The sequence below is a fragment of the Helianthus annuus genome, chromosome 10 (genome assembly GCF_002127325.2).
Source record: "Helianthus annuus cultivar XRQ/B chromosome 10, HanXRQr2.0-SUNRISE, whole genome shotgun sequence".
Classification (NCBI taxonomy): domain Eukaryota; kingdom Viridiplantae; phylum Streptophyta; class Magnoliopsida; order Asterales; family Asteraceae; genus Helianthus; species Helianthus annuus.
Window position 1 is genome coordinate 26,436,022 of NC_035442.2, and position 10,043 is coordinate 26,446,064.

At 39.2% G+C, this 10,043-nt stretch overlaps 1 non-coding gene across 1 annotated transcript; it reads right to left on the bottom strand.

The window, feature by feature from the left end:
- Window positions 1-1,195: 1,195 nt before the first annotated feature.
- On the bottom strand, window positions 1,196-1,302 carry LOC118483612. Its single transcript, XR_004870899.1, has one exon. It is a non-coding gene; the product is annotated as a small nucleolar RNA R71 (small nucleolar RNA).
- Between the last annotated feature and the right edge of the window lie 8,741 nt (window positions 1,303-10,043).

Consider the following 10,043-nt stretch of genomic DNA (forward strand, 5'->3'; position numbering starts at 1 on the left):
TATCTGTTTTTACTTTTATTTTTATTTTTCAGCATTTAGTTAGTTTTTATTTTCGTAGTTTAAAAATCTTTTCTAACATTTTGACTTGGTTAGACGTTGAGGATAAACCGGTATTAATAGCTCTTGTGTCATTGGACGACCTCGGTATCTTACCAACACTATACTACGTCCACGATGGGTGCACTTGCCCATATGTGTGTTTAGTGTTAGTAAATATCGTGTTTTATAAATTTAAAACTTGGCTAAAAGTGTAAAAAGGGCTTAAAATGTACATCTAAAATATATTACACTACACACGCATCAAGTTTTTGGCGCCGCTGCCGGGGACACAAGGATTTTAAGAAAGTTAGGAATCAACGGCCTAATCATATTTTTATTTTTCTTTTTTATTTTTTAGGATTTTCTTAATTTTTCCCCTTCTGCAGAGCTCAGCACGGGCCGTGCCTGGTCGGACACGGGCCGTGCCCAGCATTGTTACTGGCAGTTTTTAGTTTTCCAAGTTACAGAAGGTTGAGCACGGGGCCGTGTCGGTGCAACACGGGGCCGTGTCCAACTCTCCAGTAACTGGGATTTGGAAAACAATCACTGTAACTCCGACCACGGGCCGTGTTCACCGAGCAGGGGGCCATGGTGAACCTTCTGACCAGCATTCTTTTCTGTTTTTATTGCAGGACTCGAAACCAGACGCCACCCCTACGTAGTGTATGAGCTCCAGTTCTAATAAGGACATAAAAGAACCTCTAGAAGAACCCGAACGCTTTCTCAAAAAAAGACTAAAAGCCAAAAACCAAGAGAAAGTTTCGGGGAATCCACTTCCAATGGCGGACCAACGTACCCTCATGGATTATCTACGACCCACCGTAGGTAATCTCGGTGCCGCTATCAACGCACCGAATGTTGAAGCCAATAACTTCGAACTTCGGCCGCATTTGATACAGATGCTTCAAAACTCCGCAACCTTTCATGGGCTTGCGGATGAGGATCCCATCTACATATTACTAATTTCTTAGAAATATGTGATACTTTTCGGATCAATGGAGCATCAAATGACGCCATCCGCCTTCGAATGTTTCCTTTCTCACTAAAAGACCGAGCAAAAGCTTGGCTTAACGCCCTCCCAGCTGGATCGGTAAACACCTGGGATGAACTAGCCCAAAAATTTCTATATAAGTATTTCCCTCCCGCTTAAACGGCTAAATTAATGACTGAAATTAATACATATTCACAAGAGGACGGGGAATCCTTATATGAAACTTGGGGAAGGTTCAAGGAGCTATTGCGAAAGTGTCCACATCACGGCCTTGCGATATGGCAACAAGTATCCACTTTCTATAATGGGTTGTTGCCAAACACAAGGCAGACACTTGACTCTAGCTCCGGGGGACTTTTAGGTAATCGCCGCCCGCATGAAATATATAATCAAATTGAGGAAATTGCTCAAACCAATTTTCAATGGCACACTCCCCGAGGCAATAAATCTATTGCCCCAGGCGCCCATAAGGTTGATGAAAGCACTTCTTTACAAGCCCAAATCGAGGCCCTTTCTTTGAGAATAAAAAAATTGGAAATGATAAAAACAGTCTCGGTTATGGCTTGTGAAGGGTGTGGTGGGCCACATGAAAATTGGAGTTGTATGAAAGAAACAGACGATCAACAAGAGTCGGTAAACTACATTGATAATAGACCTAGGCCGTCGGGTCCTCCAACGGGCACCTACAACCAAGGATGGCGACATCACCCTAACCTTGGTTGGAGAGAACCCGGCAATAGTAGTAACCAACAATACCAACGAACAAACTTTCAACAACAAAGAAATGAGTCACAAAATTTCCCTCAACAACAAGGTGGACGAGAAAGGCTTGAAGATACTATATCTCGCCTCATCTTCGACACTGAAAAGAAAAACTCGGAAAGGTTTCTACAATTAGAATCAAATTTTAGAAATCAACAAGCTAGTATTCAAAACATAGAAAAACAATTAAGTCAACTAGCCCAAAATTTTTCCGAAATACCACAAGGCGCATTACCAAGCAATACCGAAACAAACCCAAAAGCGCAAGTTCATCTCATCACATTACGAAGCCGCACCGTGGGACCTACGGAAGTACCACCGCCTACAGAGGATACTATACCGCCACCTCTACAAGAAAAGGGTTCCCCTCCATCACCAGAACCTACCAAGGCTCCTCGAGTTCCGTACCCCGGTAGGCTAATCCGTCAAAAGACCAATGAGCAATTCGCAAAATTCGAAAGTCTACTAAAACAATTGCATGTCAATATTCCTTTTATTGATGTCCTAACCCAAATGCCCAAATATTCTAAGTTCATGAGGGACTTCCTCACTCATAAAAAGAAAATTGAAACCTTGCAATTAGTTAACTTAGGCGAAGAATTCTCTGCCCTCGTACTCAACAAACTCCCTCAAAAGAAAATCGATCCCGGAAGCTTCACGATTCCTTGCTCGATCGGGGACTCCCTCGTTCGTAATGCACTAGCCGACCTTGGGGCTAGAATTAACCTCATGCCCTCATCAATGTTCAAAAGACTCGGCCTAGGAACAACGAGTCCTACAAAAATGAGCATACAACTTGCTGATCGATCCGTCAAATTCCCGCAAGGTGTCATCGAAAATATCCTAGTAAAGGTAAACAAATTTGTCTACCCGGCCGACTTTGTTATACTCGATATGGAAGAAGACACCGAAGTCCCCCTCATACTAGGGAGACCATTTCTCGCCACCGCACAAGCAGTGGTAGACATGAATGACGGAACGCTCACCTTAAGGTACGGGGATGATGAAGTAAAATTCGGGGTTGGGAAGAGAATAGAGGACGATGACCTGGTCTACTACATGAAGGTTATTGATTCGAGTTTGGATGCTGCTCTCCGACAGTGCAACATGGGATGCCTAACATCCCACTCAGGAAATATATAACCTCTCATTGGGTCTAGCCAAGGACCCTTATAAACGTGGCGCACCACGGAGGCATTCCGCGGAACTATCCTTAGTTTAGTTTAATCTTTTAGTTTTAATTTGCAGGAATAAAACACACTCATGTTGGTAAAGGATGATAAGGGAAATGAGAAACATGGCCCCATGCACAAGAAAAAGGCCACACGTCAACAATTTCTCCGTTACAGAAGGTTCGGCATGGGCCGTGCCCAGTCCACACGGCCCCGTGCTGAACACCCTGCAGAAATACGCCCAGTTCAGGTAACTGGTGTAGGACCGGTTTTGGCACCGTTCGATTGCGTAACGAACGTTTCACGTGCGGAATCCGTGAACGAACGTGACCGAACACACGATAACGTACTACTAATGTGATTCCATTGCTAAATTTGACGTGTACGGTACAAGAATCACAAATACACAACTTTCTCTCTCTACTTTCTCTCTCTAGAAAGTCTTCTCCAAGTCTTCTCCAAATCTTCTTCAAAATCTCTATCAAGAACTTCTAAGAACTATGACATAACACCCTATTTATATGGTCAAGGCTTTTAATGAAAGTTCACATTAATTACAAGTTTGCCACCTTGCCATTTCTAACTAAATATGACGTTATGCACTTGATTCCTTCCGGCTTTTCACTACGACTCGGATTGACGAAGGCGATAGACAAAATATGCATCAACAATCTCCCCCTTGGATATTGCCGTAGTCAATCTCGTAGTGAAACTCGTAACGACTTGTCTTTCTCTCTCTCTAAGACTCGAACAAAGATGTAGCCAATAGACAACCGCACTAACAAACTCCCCCTTGAATGTTGACGGAATCTTTAGTGAGAGTCTTCAATCATTCACAGCACCTCAATCTTGTTCGAACTTCTTCAGGAACTCAGCCTGGAATAATATCTTCTTCAGAAATTCCTTCCTGGAATCATATGCCTGGATCATTCTCTGGCTCTAACTTTCATCAGACTCCCCCTAACATAATGCTGAGATCTCTGTCTGGAAATCGTTATCACCATTGAAATCAACTCCTGGCTTTCTCTGTTTAAGCTCTCCTCTGGTTCTGATGTATCTCCTGGCTATTCGTAGCAACAGGATCAGAAACCTGCAAAACTCAAATACACTATCACAAAACAACACAATTTGTAATTCAACTTAATGAATTAACTAATCGTATAAGAAAAACTATGAAGATCAAATTGTAGATTACCATTCAACTTAGTCATCAAGTTAATGAACCAATTTTGCATTTCAAATCTTCACAATTTAACACTCTCTCCCAAACCACAAGTTCAACATGTTTAGCACTTGAAATGACAAAAATCAGTTCTTCACACTCTGTTGTCGAAAATCTTTTTGTAGTTTTCAAATATCAAACAAAAATACAATATTTTTGGATTTTTGAATTTTGAACAATACAGAAATGAACACTATTTTTGAGAGATTGTGCAAGAGGATCATATCGGTTTTTTGAGACATATCACCAACACCGTTGATCTTGATTAATCAGCAAATGTTAAAAACAAATTTACTTCTGATTATCAGTATTGTTGTCCACTTAAACCTCTACACAAATTTTCAATTGATTCAAGATACGTATTTAATGTTTTAGAACTTAGACTTATTTGAGTGTCCCACCTCTTGAATATACTCCCGTATCCAGATCCCAATATTCTGATTTACAGGTAAGTATAACTACAAATGATATCTGTATATAAATTAGGGGAAAAATGCGAGAACTGAGGGATCTCAGGTCAGAACTTCCGTTCAGCAGAGAGATATCAGCTTCGACTTAGCAGTGGGTCCCCTTTAGAGGATCTTTTCAGCTACAACAACTGATCATCAATTTTATTGTCTAATCAGCTGAGGGCTTTATGCTATGTTTCAAGCATATGAAGAAAGTATTAGCCAGGGACTAGGTCAGAACTACCGTTCAGCAGAAGTCCCGGAATAATACCCCAGACATCAATTGAGTACAAGAACCAAGTATTCCAGAATAAGAAACCTTTCAAACGAGATTTCAGGGGTTACCTATATATCCAAGTAGTGTTCCCCACAAAATAAGTAAGTTTTGATTTTATGTTTATATCTCGAATACAATTTACTAACTGTGTGAAGCCTACTGACACATCATTAGTAAGACTTGTTTAAAAACAATTTTGTCTTTACAAATCTCTAGCATGCTGTGATAGTCCACCAATGTACTATCATCTCCTCTTTTTGCAACAAAACTCATTTTCATTTTTCAATTTTTTTAAATTTTTCAAAATTTTAATACTCCCCCTAAAATCAAAATATGTTTCAATTTTGATTTTCTGAAGAAAAATTGAAAACAAACTATACAAGAAACTTGACAACATTATGTGAATTACCTCAATTCACCATTCTTGTGCAAAAACAATCAGAACTCCCCCTCACAACAAACTATTTTCCCATAATGATTTCAAAATACTTAAGTTTGTTTCAATCAAAATGGTTTTTCCAGAAAAATTAGTTTGTGTTTAAACCATTTGTAGATTCGGGGTTATCTCTTCATCTTGTTTTCTTCAAACATTTTAAAGATTTATCATTTCCAGTTTGATCATAAACCATCAGTAGAAAATCAAGTACAAATTAATGTCCCTGATTTACCACGTACGAGGCGAAAAATCACCAAAGTGAAATTTCTCAAGAAATGTGCCGATTCCTGATCCACGATACCATCTTGGGATCTCCGGCAAGTCAGGTTTTTCTATTTAAACAATTTCACCCAAGCCTGACTGACCTTGGGTGATTTTGAATTCTTGCTCAACAATGGTGGAAAATTTGCATCATCCATTGCTAAACTAGAATTCTCAACTTTTACCTCAACCAATGGCTCCTCTGGTTTTACCGTACCAGAATCATTGCCTGAAGGTGGCTTGTCCGACTTTGATCTGTCAGATTCATCGCCGACCTTTTCCTTCTTCTTCCCTCTCTGTTCTGTCCTCAGATTTGTATCTGATGAATTCGTCTTGCTTGTTTTTGCAACTGAAGGAGTCGATTCATCAGAACTATTAATCTGTTTGTCCCGTGAACCCGAGGACAAAATCTTCTCGAGATATTCTCTCGCTTTCTTTCTCTTCTTCCTCAGTCGGTCTTTCTGCCCCTGAGAAAGTTTAACTTTCGTCTCTAAAAATTTCGGTTGTTGAACTTTTGGTTCTCGAACTTTTAGTTCTTCGGGCTTGACCTTGACTGGAATTCTTGCCGATTTCTGAGAATTAGCACTCAATCTTTCATTCGATCTCCTTGGGCAATCTCGGGCAATGTGACCTTTGATGTTGCAATTAAAGCACCTCCTGGTCTCATATCTCCAGTACTGGCAATTAACAGCAATGTGTCCATGATAGCCGCAGCTGTAACACATTCTGTTATCGTACCAGTTATCACCGTTGTACCAAACACTCAAGTCGTAACACTGTTTGGCCTGGTGATATTCCTTCCTCATCTTTGTTGGATTTGACGCTTTAGCACTGTGGTCTGACCTGCACCACTTATTACCAACATTTTTTGAGTTTTCATTATTTATTTTTTGTAAATTTTGTTTTTGATTGGATGATCGATCCGATGAACTTTTATTATTTTTTTGTTTCTGTTCTGCTTTCTTCTTCAAAGGCTTTTGCTTAGAACATTCACCTTTTTCGGTCGATTGCAAAACAGTTTTCTGAGATTTTTCTTTCAAATTTAAAAACAATTTTTGTTTTTCTTTTTTAATATTTTCATCATCGGATGCATCATCACAATCTTCAACTTTGACAGAGTCAAAGTTTGTGACACAGTCATTTATTGGAACTGAATTGATCGGTTTTGGACAAGGAATATTCAACTTGTCAGATTTAGTCGCAAAACTGATCAATTTCTTTTCAAGTTCATCAATCTTGATCCTTGAACTCTTAGCTTCGTCTTCAAGCTTAGATATTCTTTCAAGATGAGACTTGATTGAATTTTCATTTTTACTTTTCAAATTTTCAAGAACAGATTTTTCATTTTCCAAAACATTTATCTGTTCTTGAAGTTTCACTTCATTAGCTTTAAGATTTTTATTCTCCAATTTTATCCAGAAATCTTCATTTTCAGATGATTTCTGTTTGCTTTTTAAAACCTTTTCATTTTCTTTCAAACCTTTGGTCTCTAATGTCAAACTGTTCACACTACCCAACAGTTTGCCATTTTCGACTTTCAACTTCTCACAAATACCCTGTAAGTCTAGAATCTGTTTTTCATCAGCTTTCTTCTTATTGTTCAACTTCTTGATCTCTAATGTTAAACTTTCTGCATCCTTCACAAGTTTGGCATTGACTGTCTTGAAGTTGTGACAATTTGAGCATACTGATGCAGACCTTGACAATTCATTCTTCACAGATTCTTTGACTTTTACAGCTTTTTCTTTCCTTTTCTCATCCTTGATCACCATCTGTTCTTCAATCCTTTTAACGAGTGGAGAAATTGTCAGTTGAGAAAATTCTCTAGAACTTCTCAAGTTCAAGATATAATCTTCCCATTCTTCTTTCGGCAAAGCACTGATAAATTTTTCAACCCACTCTTCTGGTTCTTTTGTAATATCTAAATCAGACATTGAACTAACAAGATGTTTGTATCTCTTAATGACACTCTTTGTACTTTCTCCTGGAAAACTTGAAAACGAATCAAATTCTGTCTCTAATTCCCTTATTTTATCCATTGTTTCCTGAGTCATATTAAACACATTGAAACCCATGATTTCTTAACTCGGTTTTTCAAAACACGGCAACAAATAATCAAAAATTGGGCCGATATCTAAGTGTGTCGGTGCTTGGATAACTGTTGGGTCTTGGGTGGTGCAAGTGGGTTTAATGGTTGGTTAATTTGGGCGGTGGAACCAATCAAAAAATTTGATTTGGTCACTTGGGCGGTGGATAAAAGGGTGCACTTTGGCCAAGGCTTATCAAAAAGTGGGCGGCAACAAAAATATGGGATTGGTTATATGGGCCGCAACTAATGAATGGATCAAATGGGCGGTGGATTTAATCAATGGGCGGTAACAAAAATCAAATGTGCACAGTGTATTAATGGGTTGGGCGGTGGAACAGGTCTAATTGGGTGGTTTGTGTTAGTGAGTCGGTGCAAGAGTAAATTTGATTGGATAAATGGACAAATGGGGCGGTGTTAGTGAATCATTGGACGGCAGTGTTTAATGGGGGCGGTGCAAATGATTGACTAAACGGTGGGCTTATATGACCGACATCAACCAATTTCGAAACACTTTCATTGGACCTCAACTCCAATGACAGACACCACTTAATGCTTCACACTTAATTCGACAATTAATCACATGCAGTTCTTATCACTCCAATTTACGAGAACGAACGGTTGATGACAATCTACTATGATTCAGAACACATGTGGAGAAGATGACTAAAACGCGGTTCAGAACTTTGTTTTATGAGCGAGTCATATCAACTTCCTTAAGAGCGATCCAGAATTAATGATTTTGAGCGGTTCACACATAACCCTATGGGCGATTCATAATGTTGATTATGAGCGGTTCAAGACATTGATTTCGAGCGGTTCCAGTCCTGAATTTACGAGCGGTTCCAGATGTTCGCAAAGGCGGTTCCAAGCTGAAAGTTTACGCAAATTCGGACAGAAAAATCGCGATTACTCCTAAACGGCTCGGAATTTCGAGCTGAAACTTGGTAGGGTTGTAGATCGGGTCTATGCGCACAACATATCCAAAAATCAGACGAAACGGACCGTATTTACCTGTTCAATTTAACGTTTTTCAGAAAAAAACGTAAGAAATAAGTAAAAAATGAATAAATCGACGAAATCGGATCTGAATCGGCTCTGAATCGGCTGAAATCTGTACGAGAACGACGTGTTTGATCAAGAAATCGAGCTCCTAGCTCTGATACCACTTGTAGGACCGGTTTTGGCACCGTTCGATTGCGTAACGAACGTTTCACGTGCGGAATCCGTGAACGAACGTGACCGAACACACGATAACGTACTACTAATGTGATTCCATTGCTAAATTTGACGTGTACGGTACAAGAATCACAAATACACAACTTTCTCTCTCTACTTTCTCTCTCTAGAAAGTCTTCTCCAAGTCTTCTCCAAATCTTCTTCAAAATCTCTATCAAGAACTTCTAAGAACTATGACATAACACCCTATTTATATGGTCAAGGCTTTTAATGAAAGTTCACATTAATTACAAGTTTGCCACCTTGCCATTTCTAACTAAATATGACGTTATGCACTTGATTCCTTCCGGCTTTTCACTACGACTCGGATTGACGAAGGCGATAGACAAAATATGCATCAACAACTGGACACGGGCCGTGTTCACCAGACACGCCCCCGTGTCCAGGCTTCTGTTTCTTTTCTTTAATTATCGTTACTGGCACCTGAACACGGGGCCGTGCCCGGTCCCCACGGGGTCGTGTCCAGACTGCCAGTAACATAAATTTTTGCTTTTAACACCATGTTACACATTCAGTCAACCTAAAAAATTTATTTTTGGGACACATTGAGGACTAAGTGTAGGGGGGGATGCTAAAACCTTGAATTTTGCAAGTCCTAATAACAAGCCTTACACAAAACTCTATTGGAACCGCTAATCACCCCAAATTTTTTCAAAAATTTTCATTTTTTTTTTGTCTAAAGTTTAAGTTGGGAATTCTAAGACCAACAAGGTTATATTTTTACAAATTTACAACCAATAGCGTCGTGATAAAAAGAACCAACATAAGAAAATTATGAAACGGCATGACAAACTTAGTTAAAATTCGATTATATATACTTGATCACATAGAAAAACCCATTCCTACAAAAAGTGAGTTTTGAGCCTTTATTGAGCATACAAATATACATCTTTACGCTAAATGCTCATTTTTCGTTTCTTGTTTGAATAGCCGCTTGGTTCTTACGACTCTAGAACTTGCCACGGCAATTCATTCCCGATCCTTACCAACTTAAACCCAAGTAAGTAAATGATGGAGGCATTAGGACTAACCCTTTTTTCTTTCAAAACCATTATTTTTATTTTTTTTTTCTTTTCACCTACCCAAAAACTCCCCCTAGTTAACCCCTT